Below are 23,804 nucleotides of genomic sequence, written 5' to 3'. Positions count from 1 at the left end.
TCCACCAACCCAGCAGACGGGCCATCGACCCCGAAGGTGGGCGCAGCCGAGGCTGCCCCAACCTGCGAGGCCCCTTCCAGCGCTAGCAACGGCCGCCGCAGCCAAATCCCTCAGGGAGCCCCATCGACCTCCGGGCTGGGGGGCGCAGGGATCTTGCCTTCCGGGGCAGGACTCTCTCGGAAAACCTCTCGCTCGCAAGAGCGCTTGTCCGGCATCTCATAGGAGGCAATGGACACTACACCTGTCCTCAAGGCCCACCAAACGCCTAAGGAGCGCCGAGGCTCTCTCGAACGCTTCAGAAAGGGCAAAACCCCTATTACAGGGCCTCGAAAGGGCTCAGTAATTTAAGCCATCACTTCCGTTTCCGTAAACACAGCACCAATTTACTTTAAATATGGATACACAAATCATTCAATGGAATGTCAGAGGTCTTCTTAGGAATCTTGATGATGTGCAAGAACTCATCTATAAACACAATCCAAAAGTGCTCTGTTTATAGGAAACACACTTAAAATCAAAATACACAAACTTTCATTGACAGTATGTTACTTTTCGCAAAGATCGAGATGATGCTATCGCATCATCGGGAGGTGTTGCAATTGTAGTTCAAAAAAGCATAGCGTGTCAACGTTTACAGCTACGAACAGCCCTTGAAGCAGTGGCAGTTCGAGTTGTTCTGGTAAACAAACTTATCACTATTTGTTTGCTTTATATACCCCCACATTACAAATTAAGCAAACATGAATTTCAGTCCTTCATAGATGAATTGCCAGAACCTTATGTTGTTCTTGGCGATTTCAATGTGCACAGCTCCCTGTGGGGCGACTCTCGTATAGATGCATGAGGTCGTCTTGTTGAACAGTTCCTTTTTTCCTCTGGAGCGTGCCTTCTGAATAAGAAGAAACCCAAGTGACCACTTCTCCATACTATTAAGAACACTTAAAGAAAACGAATATCCACCACAGGCTCCTAGGTGGAAGATTGACACAGCAGACTGGGAGAAATTCCGAACCTTAACTAGCATATCATGGGATGACATGTCCTCGTTAGAAATTGATGCTGCTGTGGAGTGCTTTACAGCCTTCCTTATATATGCCGCATCTAAATGCATACGTGAAGTAAGTGGCTCGGCATGCAAACGGCATGTCCCGTGGTTGAATGATGAATGTAGAATCGCACGCAGGAATCAGAACAAAGCGTGGGGGTCGCTACGCGCTTCGCCCGCTGCAGAGAATCTTGTTAACTTTAAAAAAGTTAAGTCTCAAGGCAGGAGAACCCGCCGAAAGGCCAGAAGAGACAGTTGGCAAAAGTTTTTATCCGGCATCAACTCGTTTACAGATGAGGCGAAAGTATGGAACCGTGTAAATAGAATTAGAGGGCGACAAACATATTCACTCCTTCTGGTAAACACACAGGGTGATACGCTGCAAGACCAGGCAGACTCACTTGGGGAGCACTTTCAGAGCGTGTCAAGTTCAAAACATTATTCGAAATCCTTTCTGAAATATAAACAAATAGAAGAATGTAAGCCACTCAAAAGAAAATGTCTACAGAATGAATCGTACAACTGCCCTTTCAATATTGCCGAGTTGAGAGCTGCCTTCAACTCATGAAAGAGCTCTGCACCGGGATCTGACAGAATCATGTACGAAGAAATCAAAAACCTATACAATGACACCAAAGACACTACTCACAATTTTCAACACCATTTGGGCTGCAGGATACCTTCCAACTGCATGGAAAGAAGCCATTGTGGTTCCTGTTTTGAAACAAGGCAAAGATCATTCCTCAGTGGCAAGTTACCGCCCGATCTCCCTCACAAATTGTCTTTGTAAGGTATTTGAAAAAATGATTAATCGGCGACTCATCCATTTCCTCGAAATGAGCAAAATTCTTGGTCCTTATCAGTGCGGCTTCCGAGAAGGGCACTCCACAACCGATCATCTCGTACGTGTTGAAGGAAATATCCGGGACGCATTTGTACACAAACAGTTTTTCCTATCCATATTCCTCGACATTGAGAAGGCATACGACACAACGTGGCGCTACAGAATCTTGAGAGACTTGTCAGAAATGGGCATTCATGGTAATATGTTAAACCTAATAGAAAGCTATTTGTCAAATCGTACTTTCCGAGTAAAAGTCGGCAATATACTTTCACGTCCTTTTACGCATGAAACGGGTGTACCCCAAGGAGGCGTGCTTAGCTGCATGCTCTTTATTGTGAAGGTGAACACGCTTCGTGCTTCATTGCCACCGGCAATCTTTTATTCTGTCTACGTGGACGACATACAAATAGCTTTGAAATCCTGTAACCTCGCAGTGTGCGAGAGACAGGTACAGCATGGCCTGAACAAAGTCTCAATGTGGGCAGACAAGAATGGATTTAAGATCAATCCTAACAAAAGCTCTTGCGTTCTTTTTACAAGAAAGAGAGGAATGATCCCAGATCCTTGCATATAACTGGGTGGACAACAAATACTTGTAAACAAAGAGCACAAATTTCTAGTGGTTATACTTGACTACAGACTCACTTTCGTCCCCCACATTAAACATCTTAAAGAAAAATGTCTGAAAACAATGAACCTAATGAAACTTCTATTCCATACTTCGTAGGGTAGTGACAGGAAGTGCTTAATTAATCTCTATAAGAACCTGATTCGTTCACGATTGGATTATGGTGCCGTGATCTATTATTCTGCCGCCCCGAGTGCGCTAAAGATGCTAGACCCTGTTCACCATCTAGGTACCTGTTTAGCCACAGGAGCTTTCAGGACAAGTCCTGTTGAAAGTTTATATGCAGAATCGAATGAATGGTCACTTCATATCTAGAGAACATACATCAGCCAAACATATTTTCTGAAAGTCCACTCTAATCCTCAACATCCGTGTTATAATACCGTTAACAAGATGACATATGCTACACTCTTTCATAATCGCCCTCCGTAAGACAGCCTTTCTCGCTGCGTGTGAGGGAGCATAGTCATGAAATGCATGTTCCACTCCTCGAGCTTCGCCCAATGCATCCAGCCAAGCTGCTACCTCCTTGGGAGTGGCAGCTGATACAATGCGATATATCTTTCATGCAAGTTACAAAACATGCTCCAGAGATTGAAATCCAAATGCATTTCCGGGAACTCCAGCACAAACACTCCTGCACGGAGTTCTACACAGACGCATCGAAGTCACACGACGGGGTGTTCTATGCAGCCATCGGTCCATCTTTCTCGGAAACCGATGTACTGCATCCGGAAACTGGTATCTTTATGGCTGACGCTTACGCACTGCTGTCGGTCGTAAAGCATATAAATAAATCAAAACTCTAGAAATCAGTTATATATACGGACTCCCTTAGTGTAGTGAAGGCCTTGATGTCTTTCTGTAACCACAGAAATCCGGCAATTAATGAACTCTACTCCGTACTGTGTAAAGCGTATATATCTAACTAACATGTGATTATATGCTGGGTGCCTCGACATAGGGTCATCGAGGGAAACGTTCTAGCGGACCAGATGGCCACATCAATTTCATTGCAGGCAGTTAGTCCTACTGCTTTGGTCCCTGCACAGACCTGAAGCCTTTCCTAAGAAGAAAACTGCGAAACCGCTGGCAACGTATGTGGGACGCAGAAGTAAATAACAAACTGCACGTGATAAAGCCACAGTTAGGTTCTTGGCCCTCCGTAACACAATCACGGCGAACAGATGTCCTATTCTGTCGCCTCAAAATAGGACCCACATTTGGCACGCATAACTTTCTACTCACTGAAAATGATCCTCCAACCTGTGGTAGATGCGGGGAGAGGCTGACTGTCCTCTACATCCTCCTGGAGTATGGGGCAGCCGAATCTGAAAGAAGGAAACATTTTTCCCTAGCATACCGGCAGCACATCCCCCTACATCCCGTAATGCTACTCGGCCCAGAACCTTTATTTGACACCAACGTAGTCCTAAGTTTTCTGAAAGATGTTGTCTTGCGTGTTTTTAGCCCCACATGTTCGTAGCTGGTCCTCTCTTCAGAGGATGCCGCTGTGATAGCTCTTTCGTATAGCACATGCCTCTAGGCCCTTGTGTTTCCAGGGCTCTGACGAGGCAGCAGTGCTCCAAGTAATTTTACCATCTTATATATTTTCTATTTTGCATGATTCTTCTACGATGGATTTTAATGTTCATAGTATTCGTCATTAGTCATCGCCATAATTTTATAGCATGCAGATTTTACGCACTTTACAGCGGCTATTTTTAGGCCACTTTACAGCCAAGTCACATCTTCTTCACAGAACTCATCATTCCACCTCTTTGGCCATATCTGGCCCTTGCGCCACTAAACCACACACATTCATTCTGTATGTAGAAGCCAATGAACCACCCCTTTCCGACAGAAGAACCATGCTTGCATGTTCATCCGTCCTCAAAATTCGTTCACTGCTGAAACACATCAGCTACCTAATAGTTACAAGGTGCCCATCACGAAGACTATTTACCAACAAACCCCAAGCAATATGACCGCTCCTTCTCCGCTTCGAGGAGAGATGCCAAGAACTAGATATAAGGGACACATTGCCTCAGATAGCCCAAAAACCCGATTCACTCCCACCTTGGTATTGCCAGCCTTCAGTGTGTGACTTCACATTGACACATCTTCAAAAAAGAAACACCACATGAACACATACTACAAGAACTTTTAGCACTAAATGAGAAATACGTGGAATACACAGCGTTTTATACCGATAGCTCCAAATCAGCAGGATACGTTGGCAGTGCCGTGATACAAAACATTTGGGAAAAAACGGTACACCTACCTCAGTGTGCATCCATTTTTACTGCGGAGTGTTACGCAATCTCTCTAGCTGTAGAAAAAATATTAAATGAGAACATTGAAAACAGCATAGCTTACACAGATTCACTAAGCGTACTGAGAGCTCTTCACCCTAGAAATGCAATTACACCATTAATCGGGGACATCCTGCATAACATAAGAAAAACCACTAGAAAAGGACACAACATAAAATTTTGCTGGGTGCCGAGTCACGTCGGAATCGGTGGCAACGAAAAAGCAGATGACTGTGCAGGGAAAGCTGGACAAAAAAAAAACATCAATGCAAGAATTCCTTACAAAGACTGTATGAAATTAGTGAATCATAAACTGAGAAATAAATGGCAGACTACATGGAATAGTGAAGTAACAAATAAACTAGACCTAGTAAAACCTCTAATAAAAGAATGGAAGTCATGCTCACACCAAGAACGCTTCATCGAAGTAATTTTATGTCGCCTTCGCATAGGACACACGCACCTTACACACAACTTCCTCCTGACAAAACAACGCAAGCCTTGCTGTGAAAAATGCGGAAATGAACTTACTGTAAACCACATCTTATTAACATGCATGCAACTAGAAACACTAAGGAAAAATTACTTCATTTTATAATCAACACATTCCCTTTCACCCAGCATTGATTTTAGGCAAAGATGCACTTGTGGATACCACACATGTTAGTAGCTTCTTAAGAGAAGCAGGTATCGTTGAAAAACTATAAATGAGCCTATCCACAACTTCATATTGGTATATACCTCACCCACCTTCTCATATCTGAGAAGAAGACTGAGGTCTTTAGTTTGTTGGGATCCTCGGAATCCTTGCCCAGACATGGATCGTCGCTGAGGTGACCCAACTCTTCGAAAGAAATTTGACCTTGTGTTTGGCGCATGATAGCCCGAGTTGCTTATGCGCCATTAAACCCAACACAACACAACTTTTGGCTTTGTTATAGTGGCAGGAGAACACTCCATAGAATTAAGGCATAGTTTATTGCCAGCCTTCAGTGTGTGACTTCACATTGACACATCTTCAAAAAAGAAACACCACATGAACACATACTACAAGAATTTTCCGTCAAGGAACGTTTATATTTGCTTTGTTATATCTATGTTCATTATTTTGAGGTTTGGCTGTATGACATGTCAGTGAGCAATAATACAGCAGTAAATAGGCTTGAGCTTGCTTCTGGGTCAAGGTAGTGTCTTTGTATATGGCTCTCGTAGGGGCGAGAATTGCATATAGGTCTGCTATCTTGGGCTTTGTTATGCCAAAAAGCCACTCTCTGCAGTGCATGAGCTGCACTTGCGCTGATACGCTGTCCGCAGTGCAGTTTTCAGGGGGGATGCAGCCTTTTGGAAACCGAAAAACTGCAAAAAAGTCGACTTTTGGAAAACCACATATTCGGGCAGTATGTCTTATAAACTACCATTTCTGTAAATATCAACGTCTAATTCATCGCGAAACTATTTCAAATAAAGTTTCTAACGAGCCGCGGCAGCCCTCCAGCAGCACTAAAAAAAAAATTGGAGGACGCTTAAGCTTCGCTTTCAAGAGTGGAACGCGACAGCGTTCCCGTCGACCCGCGAAGGGGTGTAAGACAGTGGGCTACGGCGCAGCGACTACGCGCCCCGTATCGGACGCGGTGAGCGTCGAGCAGCGCCGCGTTCGGCGCGGCAACGAAATGTGTGCCTGAGCAAGCGACGCACGCCTGAGCCTTAGAAACAGCTCGTTTCTAAGACAACACCGCATTCACTAGAGACGCTTTTGTACCGCTTTGAAGCATCGAACTCGTGGCTGAGTTTATTAAGAAGTTGCCGGCTCTGGTCGTGCATGCTGATTTCTCGTGCTTGTCAGGTCGTTGTGTTGCTGTCGATTTCACACTCAGCGATACAGAATGGCGTGTTTTATGTTTGTACGCACCAAATGTTGTGGATGAAAGGGTCAATTTCTTTAGAAGTGTTGAGCAGCGTCTCAGCTTCGATAAACAGCTGATTATCATGGGCGACTTCAACTGTGTCCTGAGTGCATGTGATAAGACTAGTGATCGGGGGTTCAGGGACGCAAGTACTGAGGTACTGTCGCAAATCATAGACAAATGGAACCTTGAGGATGTGGCGGAGTGTATGCAAGGCGCGGGTGGTGTGAAGTACACACATTTCCAGCGTGCAAGTCATGCCCGTCTGGACCGCATTTATGTAACGTTGGACGCGATTCCAAAATGCAACAGTTATCAAGTAGTGCCGGTGTCTTTCTCAGACCACTGTTTAGTAGAGTGCGGGATTGGGGCAAAAAAACGTGGCAGTGCTTTTAGCTGGGAACTGTGGAAGATAAATAACAAGCTGATTAAAGACGATGCTTTCAACCTTGCGGTAGTTGAAGAAATCGGCAAAATAGAGCCGAATAAAGAACTGAAAACATGGCAACAGTGGGAGCTTTGTAAGGAACAACTTAAAATAAAAGCAATAGAGCGGTCTTGTTCTATGGCGTACGAGGAGAAACTAAATGAACGTAATCTAAGGTCTATGCTTTCAAAACTGGTCGAGAAATAATGTGAAGCGCCTGGTAAATGGATCGATGACATTAGGAAAACGAAACAAAAAGTCGAAGTGATAGAAGAGGACCGTTATCGTGGTGCGCTGGTCCGGGCGAGAGCCGAACATGTAGCTGCTGGGGAGACACCGTCTAAACGAGCACTCGGAATTGAAAAAGCCCACGCTCGTCGAAATCACATAGACAACATAGAATGGGGGGGCGTCTTATCGGACGATAACGAACATATTAAGCGTGCATTTTTTCAGTACTATCAGGCATTGTTCGCATTACAGGTTGCCGACATGAACACGTTTAAGGATAAGTTCCTTGGGGCACTGCCGCGACTCAACGATGAGCAGAAGGATAGGTTAGAGCTGCCAATAACCGAATCAGAGGTAGAAACGGCGATAGACAATTTAAATCCTGGTAAATCGCCAGGACCGGACGGGTTAAGCGCGGCGTTTTACAAAGCTTTTAAGCGTGGAATCGCGCCAATATTGACGGTAGTGTTTAATGAAGCTTACAAAATTAACGAATTGCCTCCGTCTTATGCAAGATCACACACTGTCTTAATCGCCAAAACTGACGAAGCGGCGAGGTTACGACACGTAACAGCGTACCGGCCAATCGCACTCACAAATGTGGATTACAAAATTTATATGAAAGTTTTAGCGCGAAGATTACAGTCAGTAATCCAGGAAATCGTTGGGCCGCATCAAACGTGCGGGATTAAGGGACGATCTATTACGACTAATATTCACACAGCAAGATGCGTGCTGGAATGCTGCGATATTACAAATAGCCGCGTGGCCATCTTACAACTAGACCTTGAAAAAGCTTTCGACTGTGTCGCGCATGAAATTTTGCTTTGCATACTAGACCATGTTAACGTTGGTTCTGTTATTCGCGAGGGTGTCGCCCTGGCGTATCGGAACTGCACGACGAGATTGATCGTTAACCAGAGTCTGGGGGCCCCCATTAGCGTGCAGCGGTCGGTACGCCAGGGTTGTCCCCTTAGCCCTCTTTTGTTCTGCATCTACATAGAGGCGATGTACTTAAACATCATGAAAAAACAGACAATTCCCGGTTTTCGGTTGCAAGCAGCGGAAGTCAAGCTGTTGGCATATGCGGATGATGTGGCGGTTTTTTCAACCAGTAGGGAAGGTGTAACTGAGGCTATTAAATGTGTAGAGAACTTCTGCCAAGTAACAGGCAGCAGAGTGAACTTAGCAAAATCACTAGGGCTCTGGCACGGAGAATGGCAATCGACGCCCGACCGCTTCGCAAACGTGTCCTGGGTTACGACCCCAACGAGATACTTGGGAGTACCTCTAGAATGCTACCGTGATAGCGCGACATATTGGACAGCGCAGACGCATGATACACGTGGAAAGGCGGAAAGGTGGAAAGAAACAAACTTATCGATTTTTGCTAGAGCCACCGTGTGCAATCTGTTCTTTATTAGTAGGCTGTGGTATGTAATGCAGGTGTTACATTGTGCAAGACTCAATGTACAGAAGCTGCATCGAATTTTTGCCATTTTCGTGTTGGATGCGCAATGGGAAAGGTGCAGCCGAACAAATTTGTTCAGAGGAGTCAAGAATGGTGGATTGGGCCTGGGACACCTTTTTTTGCGGCAGATTGTGAACAGGTTTCTTTTCCTTCGCGACGTCAGCGATCCTTTTTTGCGCACCGCATGCCAAGTAAGGCTCGGGCGCGCGTTGCCAAACTTTGTTGTTTCAACCGAAACACTCACGGGAGGCATTTTTGGATATTTTAGAGAAGTTGTCGCAAGTGTACGGTTCCTTGCGACGAGGTTTTCAAATGAATATTTATCAACTGTAAAAAAGAAAAAATTGTACAAAGATTTGTGTGACGTTGTTCTGCCGGAGCCAATGTACAGAGCCCTGTACAGTGGAGGCCCTGGTAGGGACGTGTTAAAGAGAGTAAAAAAAATGCCAGTTGCGCCAGGGGTTAAAACCTTCTTTTTTAAGTTACACACTGGAACATTGCCAGTAAAAATGTTTTTACAGGAAAAGGGCTTATTTCTTCCATGGGGATCTCACTGCCTTATCTGCAAACAACCAGAAACGATAGATCACGTTTTTCTTCATTGTTGGGGAGGGGTATTTTTTTGGGACGTACTACAAAGAACGTTAAAGAAACAGTTTCCCCTCGACCCTCATGGAATACGGTATCTACCCATTGCTAACGAGGATGGTTTTCCGTTTGATTTAATAATGTTAATTGGCCTCCACAGTATTTGGCGCTCTCGAATGGCAGGATACTACTGCGATCCCGACGCACGACCAACGCGAATTTATTTCCGTGAAACTGTGCATCGGTTTGTTGAGATTTTGAAGGTCGGTGGGGATACTCCCGAGTGGCTGTCAAGGGTGGAGCCATTGATGGCTCTAAATGAATTTTAATGTGGCGAAGCCAGCCTCCCACCAGGCTGTTTATGTCAATACGACATGTTCATTGTATCTTTTATGTTTTGTTTTATGTATTGCTATTGCTGCTCTTTCTTTGTCAAAGTCAGGCAATAAAGAAAAAAAAAACTCGTGGCTGAGTGGTAGAGTCTCCGTCTCGCACTCCGGAGACCCTGGTTCGATTCCCACCCAGCCCATGTTGCAAGTTGTTTTTTATTCATGAAGTGCCTGCTGGGATTTATCGCTCGCGGCCAACGCCGACGACACCGACGACACCGGCTTTTCTGCGACACGAGCTCCTTAACTCTATCGCATTAATACCCCTACTTGATGCGAATGCCATTTCTCCACCGCTCCCCTCATTCATTGTTGTTTTGTTCGTGCATTCTCGTGCTTTCTTTTTCCCCGCCACCCGCGCCGGTGGCGGCAGCGTGGGAGAGGCGTAAATTGCTCATGATTGGAGGGCTCGCGAGAGCTTTCAAGTTACCCGTGGCTGAGACGCGAAGCTGAGAGTGGCTTAAACGTGCGTTCCTCAAGGACGCAGGGGAGCCCGCGACTCCCATTGGTTGCTGCGTGCGATGACGTAGTGGTCTCCTGCATAATGCGTCCGGCCGTCGTCTGCTTCGGCTCCTCCATCGTCAGCGCCCTTTGTGTGTTCCGCTTGTCATCGTCTATCGTTGCAGCCATTCACATATTCTCCAAGTTTCTATCATCGTTACGAGATGATTTCCAACCGTCTTTACGACACCGTTGTCATAATCAAAATCATAATCGGAAGTTATTGTTAGAATTTGGGTCAAATTACAACTATCTAGTATGCAGGAGGAGGTCCCATAGTCAAAGACTGTATCGGCACCTCCTGTACAAGAATAGTTATAATAATTCACATCTCAAAGCAACAATAACATATAATAAGGTATTATACAACAGGAAATGAACGTTAACAGAGCAAAATACAGAATTCATTACAAATAATAACAAGGTTTAGCTTATCTCACGGTAACATAATAAATTGCATGTGAAAAATATACCAGCTGTTTATTTACTACAAAAACAAACAAAAAAGGCAAAAAAGCAAGAAAGAACGGACAAAAAACGGTTACAGTAAATTTTCTCATTAGTTTGTCAATAATAAATGCATTTTCAGTTCCCTTTTGAATTGGTGTAAAGATCTTGTATTTTTTGTAATGAGAGGAAGAGTGTTCCATATTTATTTATTTATTCAAAATACCTTACAGGCCCGAAGAATGGGCATTGGGTAAGGGGGGGGGGGGAAATTGACACAGTGTAAAGAGCAAACAATTATACAAAATTATACAATATACAATGCTTTGTTAATGAAAACACAACGAAGACTCAAGTAAATGAGTAAGTCACCAAGTAAATAATTCTAAGATAAAAAGAAAAAAAACATACAAGAAGCAACACAGACAAGTTTTTTTATTTATTTTTTTAAAGTAAGAAATGAATGTTTATGTCGTGACAGAATTTTGCTTTGTTAGCTTCAGCTACCAGGATATCGCGAAGGTCGTTCCACAAGCGGATGACACGTGGAAGCGCAGATGAGTTAAAAGCGTCTGTTTTGCCGCAGATGCGCGTGAAAGAATGATGATTATGCAATCTTCGTGAGGTGAATGGAGAAACTTGCAGAGCTATTGGTGATGGCCTCGGTCCGTGAACGTACTTGTGAAACAGCAATATAAGTGCTACATCACGACGAGTGGTCAAAGAAGGAATTGATAGATTGTTTTTAATTTGCGTTATACTTTCGTTCCAGTTGTAATTTTGTGAAATAAATCTAGCGGCTCTATTCTGAACTGATTCTAGCATAGTGGTTAAATAAATGTAATGAGGGGACCATACCGAAGAAGCGAATTCAAGTTTAGGGCGAACAAATGTAAGGTAGGCTAATTTGCGGATATTTGTCGGCGTCTTACGGAGGTTCCGGCGTAAATATCCCAAGGAGCGGGAGGCATTTCTGCAGATATTGTTTATATGTGTAGTCCAGGAAAGGTTTGTTGTCAGGGTTACGCCTAGGTATTTGAAAAAAGTAACTACAGACACAGGATTGTTATTAACATAGTATGGAAAGCTGGAAAGGAAATGTTTGCGAGTGAAATACATTACTTTACATTTATCTGGATTAAGCGACATTAGCCAGGTCCTACACCAACTGCTAATGAGGTCAAGATCATTTTGAATTTTTACGTGGTCATCAGTACTAGCAATTTCTCGGTAAACTATACAATCGTCAGCAAAGATCCGCACATGAGAAGGAATGTTATTCGGTAAGTCGTTAATATATATAAGGAAAAGTAGTGGACCGAGGACACTACCCCTGTGGCACACCAGAAGACACGTAAGAGAGCGGGGAGGAAAAATTATTAACCACGGTGAACTGCTGCCGATTGGTAAGAAAGTTCCGAATCCAAAATAGCGTTAGTGAATCTAAGGACAACGAAGGCAGTTTAGAAATTAGTCGGCAGTGAGCTACGCGATCAAAGGCTTTTGAAAAATCTAAAAACATGCAGTCAGTTTGCAGGTTTTTGTCCAGATTAAAATGTAATTCAGTCGTGAACTCAAATAGTTGCGTGTCGCACGATAAACCCTTCCTAAATCCATGCTGGTTTGTGAAAAAAAAAGTTATTATTCTCTAAATGATTGTAAATATGGGAGGTGATTATATGCTCTAGCATCTTACAGCAGATGGAAGTAAGTGAAATGGGTCTGTAGTTTAGTGGTGAATTTCTATTGCCAGATTTAAAGATGGGAATGACCTTAGCGATTTTCCAGTCTTGGGGAAGCATTCCTGTCGATAGCGATTGTCGGAATATATGAGATAATATTTTACTCGAGACTGATATCGTGTTTTTTAGTATTTTTGAGTTTATGTCGTCAATGCCAGCTGATGTGGATACTTTCAGATTATTTATAATGCATGCGATGCGGTCGACAGTAATGTCGATGGGCTGTAAGAAAGGGTAGTCAAGATCAGCTACCTCAGGCACGTTTGAGACGTCTTCTATGGTGTATACTGATGAAAAGAATGAATTGAACGCGTTTGGACAGTCATAATCTGGAATGGGAATGTGGTCGTTATCATGCAAAATGATGTTGCCGTCCTGTTGCTCCGGACACACTGATTCCCAAAATTTTTTTGTGTTAGTTGTGAGCAGGGATGGCAAATCGTGCGAAAAGTACCTATCTCGGGCAGCGCGTACTCTGGAGCACGAGCTTGATATTGATATCGAAGTGAATTCCACGGTTTGTTTACCATAGTTAGTGCCGATTTGTGGTAAAAGAAAATTGTTATTTAACGCGAATCTGGTGGTACTATTAGTTGTCAGGTTAGATGGTGAAAATATGATCGACGGTAGCTCATTATGTAGAAATCTGTAGAAAAAAATACCTAGGTTGTATTTAGTGAGCCCAGAAATAGTAAGGATGTTAGTAAGGATGTAGTAGGGAAGTGGCGTTTGAAAACCATGAACTATAGGCAATTATTCTGATGGCTCAGTTCTGAATTGTTTGTAGAGACGTAATATGAGTATTATAGGTGTTTCCCCAACATATGATACCATAAGTAATGTGAGAGTGGACGAAAGAGTGGTAAAGTGAGAGCAATGCGGTACGTGTGAAGTAAGGGCGGGCTTTAATTAAGATGTGTATACCATAAGCTATTTTCTTTTTTATGTGAGCAATATGATTGTGATATTTCAGATTACAGTCAAGTAGAACGCGAAGGAAAGATGAACATGAACTTGGATGAAGGCAGTGGGGACCAAGACTGATAGATGGAATGGACACTATGTTTCGCTGATGTGAGGAGAATACAACAAATTTAGTCTTAGTTGCATTAATAGATAACATGTTAACGTTACGCCACCTTAGAATATTTTCTAAGTCAGCATTTAGTTTATTAACGAGAGATGAGATATCTTTATGAAAAGTGAATATAGTGGTATCATCAGCAAACGGAACGCATTTTGTCGAAGAAAGACAATCAGGTAAATCATTAATATAAACTAAAGACAGGAGTAGCCCCAGGATGGAGCCCTGAGGCACACCGATGTTAGAAGTTCGCTGTCGAGAATAAGCACTGGAAACTGAAACAACTTCAGCCCGGTTATATAAGTAGCTTTTTAGTAGCAAAAGGGCAGGAACGCAAATGCCAATTGCTTCGAGCTTAGAAAATAGGATATTATGATTAATGCTATCAAATGCTTGCGTTAGATCGATGAAAACTGAGGCGGCGAAAATCCCTTGTCAATAATTTTTTTTGAGTTGGTCAATAAGATGAATAAGTACCAGCTCTGTGGAATACCCAGGGTGAACACCGAACTGACATGCAGAGATGATAATAAATTTAGAAAGATATTTTGTTAGCCGTACTTCAATTAGTTTCTCAATAACTTTTCCAAAGAACGGCAGAATGGAAATAGGTCTGCAATTGTGCAGTGGTGAGTTGTCGCCTTTTTTAAAAACTGGGATAACTTTGCCACGCTTCAGTTCAGAGGGAAATAAACCAGTCCTGAATATTAAATTAACAATAAATGAAAGTATGTCTGAAATTAGGCGCGAAATAAGTTTAATGTTAGCAGGATGGACCTCACTAATTCCAGCGCTTGTCAATTTTAGATTATTTATAACGGCAGTTATTTCTTCTAGCATTGTAGGAAATAAAAAGAATGAATGAGGTAGACGGTTCATGTTAATGTTTTCTGCAAGAGTAGGTGGATTGTTAGGGAAGAAAAAACTACTAAAAGCCTCAGCTATTTCAGCAGGGGAATCGAGGTCTACTCCATTCTTGAAAATTCTGGATACCTGGTTTAGTCGTGTGTGTCTATTTAAAAAGGAGCTGACGAGCTGATCTGGGTCAGGGAACAAACGCGAGTTAATGACATCTTAGTTGAAATCAAGAAAAAGAAATGGGTATGGGCAGGTCATGTAATGAGGAGGGAAGATAACCGATGGTCATTAAGGGTTACGGACTGGATCCCAAGGGAAGGGAAGCGTAGCAGGGGGCGGCAGAAAGTTAGGTGGGCGGATGAGATTAAGAAGTTTGCAGGGACGGCGTGGCCACAATTAGTACATGACCGGAGTTGTTGGAGAAATATGGGAGAGGCCTTTGCCTGCAGTGGGCGTAACCAGGCTGATGATGATGATGATGATGATGATGATGATGACGATCTCCCATTTCTGTTTAGTGTTATTAGCTGCCTGTAAAATTCTTTGCTCAAATGCAAGCGTTTAGCTGTTTTCATTTTACAGTTAACAGTGTTACAGAAGTTTTTATATCTGGCACGCACGTTCATGTTAAATGGTTGCCTTTTAGTTTTCCTATATAAGTTATCGCGTTTGCGCATTTGTGCTACTAGCTACTGCGAGAGCCATGGATTGTGAACGAATGACACATTTTTTTTCATTTCTTTTTGGAGGTGAACTTACGGAAGTATGATCTAATTAGAGAAAAAAATTTGGAAAAAGCTTTCTGTGGGTCATGTAGTGATTTAATTTCAGACCAGTTTGTATTAGCAACAGCAGTTATGAAGCAATCTTTGTCAAGAACGTCTTTAGTGTGTGAAAGTGGGTAAGGTCGTACATTAGAATTGAAACTTAAAAGCAGGGGGTAATGATCACTGATGTCGATGTGCAAAACGTTTGCCTCTGGTGAATGACGCAGGTTAAAAAGAACATGATCAATAAGTGAGCCTGTACCGTAATAGACTTCGCGTGTGGGCATATTGATTAAGCAATCATATCCGTAGCTGTGGAATAAACTACTGTAGTTAATACAGATGGGTGATGTTTCATCGAGTAAATTAATGTTTATATCACCTATTATAACAACATTTTTATTTTCTAGTGACATAGTATGTAAAATATCATCGAGATTGGTACAGAATTCATTGACTGACGATGAGGGAGAACGGTAAATGCAGCCAAATATGAAGTTCTTGTTATCTTGAGCAAGAAAGCAGTTACTGATTTCAATCCAAACAGATTCGCACTTAGTAACGGTTAAGAATAGATCATGTCTTCTTCGATAAGCAATATTAGAAGAAACATAAATGGCAGCACCACCGTGATTAGTCGTCAATCTGTTGCAGTATTCCACTTTATAGTTAGGGAAGCAATACAAATTTATGTCATCGTCAGATAACCAGGTTTCAGTAATGGCAATTAGTGAAAACGGATTTGTTAGTGATGCGAGGAAATTATCGATAGCGTCGAAGTGTTTACGAAGACTCTTAGCATTAAAATGGATGATGGAATGAAATCCATTTAAGAAAGAATTCAATTGATCGGTTTTCAGTGTAGAAGCCATGTTTGTTGTGTCAACTGGTTAAACAATTATGCCTAGTCTAATTTGGTTAAGTCGGATTCGTCACGAATACGCAGAACTTTGCTGTTAGTAGTCTTCCTAGCCTTAATTTGACAGTTGTTCATCCAAAGGAACATCCAGTTTCTTTATTTCTTCAAAGTTAGAGCCTTGGAGAAGAGAGCCTTGTTAGATGGGGTCAAATTCTCATTTACAAAATTGGGAGCGTTGGAAGAGCTGGAAAATCCAATGTCACTAAGCCAAATTTTAGCTTTACGCGCTTTACTAACAAAGTCAGCTTTCTTCGTTCTAGAATGAAAACGAGCGATGTTTTTCTTGTCATTAGATCTGGTGGGAACGCGATGAACAATGTCCAGATCGCTAGGCGATACGGGACAGCCAATTCTGTCCCCTACCGTTTGCATAATTGTAACGCAGTCCTCTCCTTGAGAACAGGGAATACCTTTGACCTCGACATTGCTAAGGCAAGAGTACTGTTCTAGTTCCTCAACCTTGCGAGTCAGTGACTGGTTCTGAGATTTCAGCTTGGTGTCCTCAACGATTAGTGTAGCATTTTGGCTACGAAGCTCTTCTATAAGTCCGTTGAAGTGTTCAGTGCTTGTACTCAAGGAATACACTTCCTTTTTCAGTTCCACAAGATCAATCCCAGACTCCTTCATCCTCAACAAGATCTTGCCAAAGATGAGTTCATGCGTGTTTTTAGCCATGTTGTTAACCTTTAGTTCCAGCTCCTCAATTTTTTTCGATAGTTCTGCATTTGTCAGCATGGTGTGCGTGTTAAAAACAGGCTCAGATAGAAAAAAAAAGAAACGCGATTGATGGCAGCAGCAGCAGTGGAGAGAAAAAAAGGGATCAAAGTTAGAATACCTGCGCAAACAGAAGATTCCGGCTTAGATTTGGATCATGCAATGCCGCTGCTGTAAATGAAGAGCAGGCGTCGATGTCAACTCGTTTATAAGGCGCCCTGCGATCGCAGCGAACTCCAGTGGTGATCTTGCCGATGCTGGGCGCATGCCCCGATGAGGCTACGCAGTCGCAGATTCACCCTGTGTGGATGATGCAGCGCCTTCCAGGAAGCAAAGCGGTGGGACAGCACCACGAAGATAATCGCCGAAGAAGCAGAGGCCGACAAGGAGAGCTGCGCAAACAGAAGATTCCGGCTTAGATTTGGATCATGCAACGCCGCTGCTGCCAATCCGCTGCTGCGCGTTTAGCCTGCCGATTGTTGTGCGGTCGACCACGATGCGGCCAAAGAAACTGAAGACGCTACACGCGTTCGTTGCAAGGAATCGTTCTATGAAGCTTGCCCGCATGGCGAAGCTCGCTGCTCGCCTGCACGCCGACAATGATCGCACCGATGGTTCCTATGGGGCAGCTTCTGCTTCATCTACGCAAGAGCATGGTTGCGTCGACATTTCTAGCAACGTAACTCCTGCTCCACTGGCACAAGAATTTGTCGTGACGAGTGCGCCTGGTGTCTTGGGCTCATCGACAGTGGCTTCCACATCCTCTCTTCATGTGCCTCAGACAGCGCGATTGCGTCGTCCACTGTACACTTGAAAGCACGTTTTCTGACGTGTGAGGAGAAAGAGGCAGCGGATAAAAAATGTGCTGCTGTGCAACGAGGACTTGGCACTATGTCAGCGACGGAGCAAAAATTTCAAGCAATGGAGCGCGATCCTGAAGCTGCCTCCACTACAAGTGAAGGCAAAAAATGTCTCCTTGTGCAAATGGCTACCCTAGGCGACCTGCCATCCAGGACCCTGTGCTATGGCTGCTTCATGACTGCTTCATGACTGGGATGAAGGTTCAAAGAGGCACCCAGCTTGGACTTGCAACAAAGCTTGAGCTGCTGTGTTTACATTGTAGTTGCAAGCTCGTGGAGTTCTGCTTGTCAGGATGACTCAATGGCCTTTGACGTGAATGTAAGAGCCATTGGGGAAACAAAACAGATAGGGAAGGGACAAACAGCCCTCAGTGACTTTTAGGCAGCGATGAACGTGTCCCATCATGGCCTGCATCACAAGACTTTTCAGAAGCACTTGGATATAATTCAGGGAACCGCTGACACTGTGCATAGACAAGTTCTATGCAGAATCTGCTTCTGCTGTGAAAACCACCTACAAGGAAAGGGATCCATATAGGGGTATATATCACAGTAAACTTTGATGGAACATGGCACAAGCGTGGCCACACATCCCATATTGGAGTTGGTGCAATAATTGAATATCATATTGGCCTTGGACGCCATTGCTTTATCGAGCCAGTGCCTTGGTTGCCAAGTAGGACCAAAGCCTGGAGACCCAAGCTACGCAAGCTGGTAGGAGGATCATGTGTGCCAGAAAAACACTCTTAGTCTGGACGATGGAGGTTGAGGCAGCTGTCATCCTTTTCTCATCATCATCAGCCTGGTTACGCCCACTGTAGGGCAAAGGCCTCTCTCATATTTCTTCAACAACCCCGGTCATGTACTAATTGTGGCCATGCCGTCCCTGCAAACTTCTTAATCTCATCCGCCCACCTAACTTTCTGCCGCCCCCTGCTACGCTTCCCTTCCCTTGGGATCCAGTCCGTAACCCTTAATGACCATCGGTTATCTTCCCTCCTCATTACATGTCCTGCCCATGCCCATTTCTTTTTCTTGATTTCAACTAAGATGTCATTAACTCGCGTTTGTTCCCGCACCCAATCTGCTCTTTTCTTATCCCTTAACGTTACACCTATCATTCTTCTTTCCATAGCTCGTTGTGTCGTCCTTAATTTGAGTAGTACCCTTTTCGTAAGCCTCCAGGTTTCTGCCCCGTAAGTGAGTACTGGTAAGACACAGCTATTATATACTTTTCTCTTGAGGGATAATGGCAACCTGCTGTTCATGATTTGGGAATGCCTGCCAAACGCACCCCAGCCCATTCTTATTCTTCTGATTATTTCCGTCTCTTGATCCGGATCCGCCGTCAATACCTGTCCTAAGTAGATGTATTTCCTTACGACTTCCAGTGTCTCGCTGCCTATTGTAAATTGCTGTTGTCTCCCGAGACTGTTAAGCATTACTTTAGTTTTCTGCAGATTAATTTTTAGACCCACTCGTCTGCTTTGCCTCTCCAGGTCAGTGAGCATGCATTGCAATTGGTCCCCTGAGTTACTAAACAAGGCAATATCATCAGCGAATCGCAAGTTACTAAGGTATTCTCCATCAACTTTTATCCCCAATTCTTCCCAATCCAGGTCTCTGAATACCTCCTGTAAACACGCTGTGAATAGCATTGGAGAGATCGTATCTCCCTGCCTGACGCCTTTCTTTATTGGCATTTTGTTGCTTGCTTTATGGAGGACTACGGTGGCTGTGGAGCCGCTATAGATATCTTCCAATATATTTACATATGGCTCATCTACACCCTCATTCCGTAATGCCTCCATGACTGCTGAGGTTTCGACTGAATCAAACGCCTTCTCGTAATCAATGAAAGCTATATATAAGGGTTGGTTATATTCTGCACATTTCTCTATCACTTGATTGATAGTGTGAATATGGTCTATTGTTGAGTAGCCTTTACGGAATCCTGCCTGGTCCTTTGGTTGACAGAAATGTAAGGTGTTCCTGATTCTATTTGCAATTACCTTAGTACTTTGTAGGCAACGGACAGTAAGCTGATCGGTCTATAATTTTTCAAGTCTTTGGCGTCCCCTTTCTTATGGATTAGGATTATGTTAGCGTTCTTCCAAGATTCCGGTACGCTCGAGGTCATGAGGCATTGCGTATACAGGGTGGCCAGCTTCTCTAGAACAATCTGTCCACCATCCTTCAACAAATCTGCTGTTACCTGAGCCTCCCCAGCTGCCTTCCCCCTTTGCATATCTCCTAAGGCTTTCTTTACTTCTTCCGGCGTTACCTTCGGGATTTCGAATTCCTCTAGACTATTTTCTCTTCCATTATCGTCGTGGGTGCCACTAGTACTGTATAAATCTCTATAGAACTCCTCAGCCACTTCAACTATCTCATCCATATTAGTAATGATATTGCCGGCTTTGTCTCTTAACGCATACATCTGATTCTTGCCAATTCCTAGTTTCTTCTTCACTGTTTTTAAGCTTCCTCCGTTCCTGAGAGCATGTTCAATTCTATCCATATTATACTTCCTTATGTCAGCTGTCTTACGCTTGTTGATTAACTTCGAAAGTTCTGCCAGTTCTATTCTAGCTGTAGGGTTAGATGCTTTCATACATTGGCGTTTCTTGATCAGATCTTTCGTCTCCTGCGATAGTTTGCTGGTATCCTGCCTAACGGAGTTACCACCGACTTCCATTGCACACTCCTTAATGATGTCCACAAGATTGTCGTTCATTGCTTCAACACTAAGGTCCTCTTCCTGAGTTAAAGCTGAATACCTGTTCTGTAGCTTGATCTGGAATTCCTCTATTTTCCCTCTTACTGCTAACTCATTGATCGGCTTATGTACCAGTTTCTTCCGTTCCCTCCTCAGGTCTAGGCTAATTCGAGTTCTTACCGTCCTGTGGTCACTGAAGCGCACCTTGCCGAGCACGTCCACATCTTGTATGATGCCAGGGTTAGCGCAGAGTATGAAGTCTATTTCATTTCTAGTCTCGCCGTTCGGGCTCCTCCACGTCCACTTTCGGCTATCCCGCTTGCGGAAGAAGGTATTCATTATCCTCATATTATTCTGTTCCGCAAACTCTACTAATAACTCTCCCCTGCTATTCCTAGTGCCTATGCCATATTCCCCCACTGCCTTGTCTCCAGCCTGCTTCTTGCCTACCTTGGCATTAAAGTCGCCCATTAGTATAGTGTGTTTAGTTTTCACTCTACCCAGTGCCGATTCCACGTCTTCATAGAAGCTTTCGACTTCCTGGTCATCATGACTTGATGTAGGGGCGTAGACCTGTACAATCTTCATTTTGTACCTCTTATTAAGTTTCACAACAAGACCTGCCACCCTCTCGTTAATGCTATAGAATTCCTGTATGTTACCAGCTATATTCTTATTAACCAGGAATCCGACTCCTAGTTCTCTTCTCTCCGCTAAGCCCCGGTAGCAAAGGACGTGCCCGCTATTTAGCACTGTATATGCTTCTTTTGGCCTCCTAACTTCACTGAGCCCTATTATATCCCATTTACTGCCCTCTAATTCCTCCAATAGCACTGCTAGACTCGCCTCACTAGATAACGTTCTAGCATTAAACGTTGCCAGGTTCATATTCCAATGGCGGCCTGTCCGGAGCCAGTGATTCTTAGCACCTTCTGCAGCGTCGCAGGTCTGACCGCCGCCGTGGTCAGTTGCTTCGCAGCTGCTGGGGACTGAGGGCCGGGGTTTGATGGTTGTGTTCATAGGAGGTTGTGGCCAAGTACTGCACCAGGGTGGCCAATCCTGCTCTGGTGAGGGAGTGCGTTACCGGTTCTGGTCACCGGGATCAGGCCACACTCCAGGCCTGTTTGTGCAACTTTATCAACACGCGGATTTTTTTTTAATCCGGTGGAAAATTGCCGGCACCGGGATTCGAACCACGGACCTCTTGCACGCGAGGCGGGTGTTCTACCTGTACGCCACCGCTGCACCTCCCTCCTTTTCTCATGTTCGGTGCCAAAGCACAGCTTCCATTACACAATGCTCGTGTCTGATGGAGATAGTGCCACCTTCTCTGCCCTTGCGCAAGAAAATATTTATTGACTGCTCCCCATTTCGAAAGAGGAATGCCTGAACCACGTCCAGAAGAGGATGGAAATAGCACTGCACAACCTTGTGCAGAAAAGTGGCAAGGCTTTAGGAGGGAAGGGCAGGCTGACAAAGGCCCTACGGAATTTCACCGACTATTATGGCTGGGCCCTACGGAACAATTCTAACGCTGTGGCTGCAATGCAGCATGCAGTGATGGCATCATACCACCACGTGACATCGACGGACGAGTATCCTCACCATGACTTGTGCCCTGAGGGTGCAGACTTGTGGTGTCGTCATAACGCCAGCAAGAGTGGTGGTGTGCCACCTCCAAAGCATTGGTACAGTCTTCCAGGCTATGTTGCAGAAGCACTGCTACCTGTTATGAGCACCTCTCACAGGCTTCTCTTCTGCAATGCTGCCTGGGAGCAAAGACACAGAATGCATCAGAATCATTTCAGTCCGTGCTGTGGTCCCTGATGCCCAAAGAGCAGGATGCATCACTGATTGCTGGGGAGACAGCACTGCATGAGGCAGTTTTAAGATATAATGCTGGCTGCCACAGGGCCACCCAAGAGCTGTGTTCATTAGTGGGGGGCTAACCCCTGGCCATTCAACAGGCAGCAGAGAAAGATTCTCTGTGCTTGAAAAAGGCCATGAATTGATTGCAAGAGAAGGTGTAAAGGTGGCAAAAGGATAGAGTGCCTAAGGACATCTCTAGTTACGCTGCAGGGTCATTTTAGACCAATATATGTGCTCAAAATTTTCAAAGCTCATTTGCTCAAAATGACTTTTCTGGCTGGTGTGGCTGTTTGTTCTAGCCATATCTCTCTAACCACTCATCAGATTTCCAGAAGTTCTTTTTTATTGTGTGTCTGAATAAATTTCTGAGGGCAAGACAAGCCCATTTTTTTTAATATATTGTGTCTGTGATTTGTGATATTTAATCAAAATGTGATTGATAGAATCTTAATCACGAACGCTAAATTCTGTGGCCTGCTAAAATTTTTCAGCAAGGAAATTAAAATAAGGGGGCTCTGTCTTGCTCTGAGGTATTAATCTGGGAATCATCATAGTGATCTTCACAGTTGCAGCACCTTTTAAAAATTCTCCAGGCCTGGAATGAGAAAACCATGTGCACCATTCTGACATATTGCTGTAACTTGAGAACCAGTGAACATAACTGCATGAAATTTTGTAGTTCTACTAATGCTTTTGCTGTGAGTCTATCCTGAACATTTCATGAAGATATCTCAATAAACAAGAAAGTTGGTATCCGAGGGTAGCCTCCCCTCTTAAAGCGGATAGCTTTCCTTGTCTCTTTCGCCCTGTTTCGTTGTTATTTTGCCGTCGGTCTCGGCAAAGGAAATGTTCGATTCCTCACTCATTCGTTCATTCAGGCTATTCATTTACATTGGCTATTATCGTCGGTGGTTTCTTCATGATAGTTTGTTCTTTTTAGTCTTTTAGGGATGTTGTGAGGAGTACTCTGTCTCCCATGCCAAAGTAATGTGTTTCTTTTTTATGCCTTTGTCTAAATACGGCTACTGAAAAATTTCCAGCCTAAGCGTCAGACAATGGCCTCCAGACTATTGCTGTTTCATTAGGCATGCATGTGCTTGTGGCAGCTGAATGGTGTGGATCTCCATCTGATCTCTCCATCTGATCTGGATTTATGCCATCAGCAATTACATCCATTGGCCTGCGCCACTATGTCGATACAACAGCGGAAGTCAATACTAACGATTCCAGTATAGCTCTCGTGCGTACACTCAATATTGTGTCTAGACATTACTCATGTTATGAGCCTTGTGCAGTATGGAGATACATGCACTTGGATCAAAAGACAGAAGCGATTTCGTTGTTGCAATTGGCAGCACCTATGGGATTTTCTGCATTGCACCGTGTAAAACGAGTTCAGCAAGCTACACTCCTTGATTCTGCTAGAGCTGTTAGTGCCAGCACCACAGTGACTTCTTAACTGAACCAGTTCTGCACGGTTCC

The 23,804-nt window shown here is 43.9% G+C and overlaps 1 protein-coding gene and 1 long non-coding RNA gene across 5 annotated transcripts in view; one reads left to right on the top strand and one right to left on the bottom strand.

The window, feature by feature from the left end:
• LOC135908127 (very long-chain specific acyl-CoA dehydrogenase, mitochondrial-like) overlaps positions 1-23,804 on the top strand; it is a 460,653-nt gene that overhangs the window by 370,819 nt on the left and 66,030 nt on the right. The window lies entirely within an intron of this gene.
• LOC139054912 (uncharacterized) overlaps positions 3,798-23,804 on the bottom strand; it is a 152,061-nt gene continuing 132,054 nt past the window's right edge. Inside the window, exon 3 of the long non-coding RNA XR_011511617.1 lies at positions 3,798-3,848. This is a non-coding gene — a long non-coding RNA (uncharacterized lncRNA). The remainder of the gene's footprint in view (positions 3,849-23,804) is intronic.

The sequence above is a fragment of the Dermacentor albipictus genome, chromosome 1 (genome assembly GCF_038994185.2).
Source record: "Dermacentor albipictus isolate Rhodes 1998 colony chromosome 1, USDA_Dalb.pri_finalv2, whole genome shotgun sequence".
Lineage (NCBI taxonomy): Eukaryota > Metazoa > Arthropoda > Arachnida > Ixodida > Ixodidae > Dermacentor > Dermacentor albipictus.
Note: the sequence above shows the minus strand (reverse complement) of the source record. Positions and strands in the feature narration are given on the sequence as shown.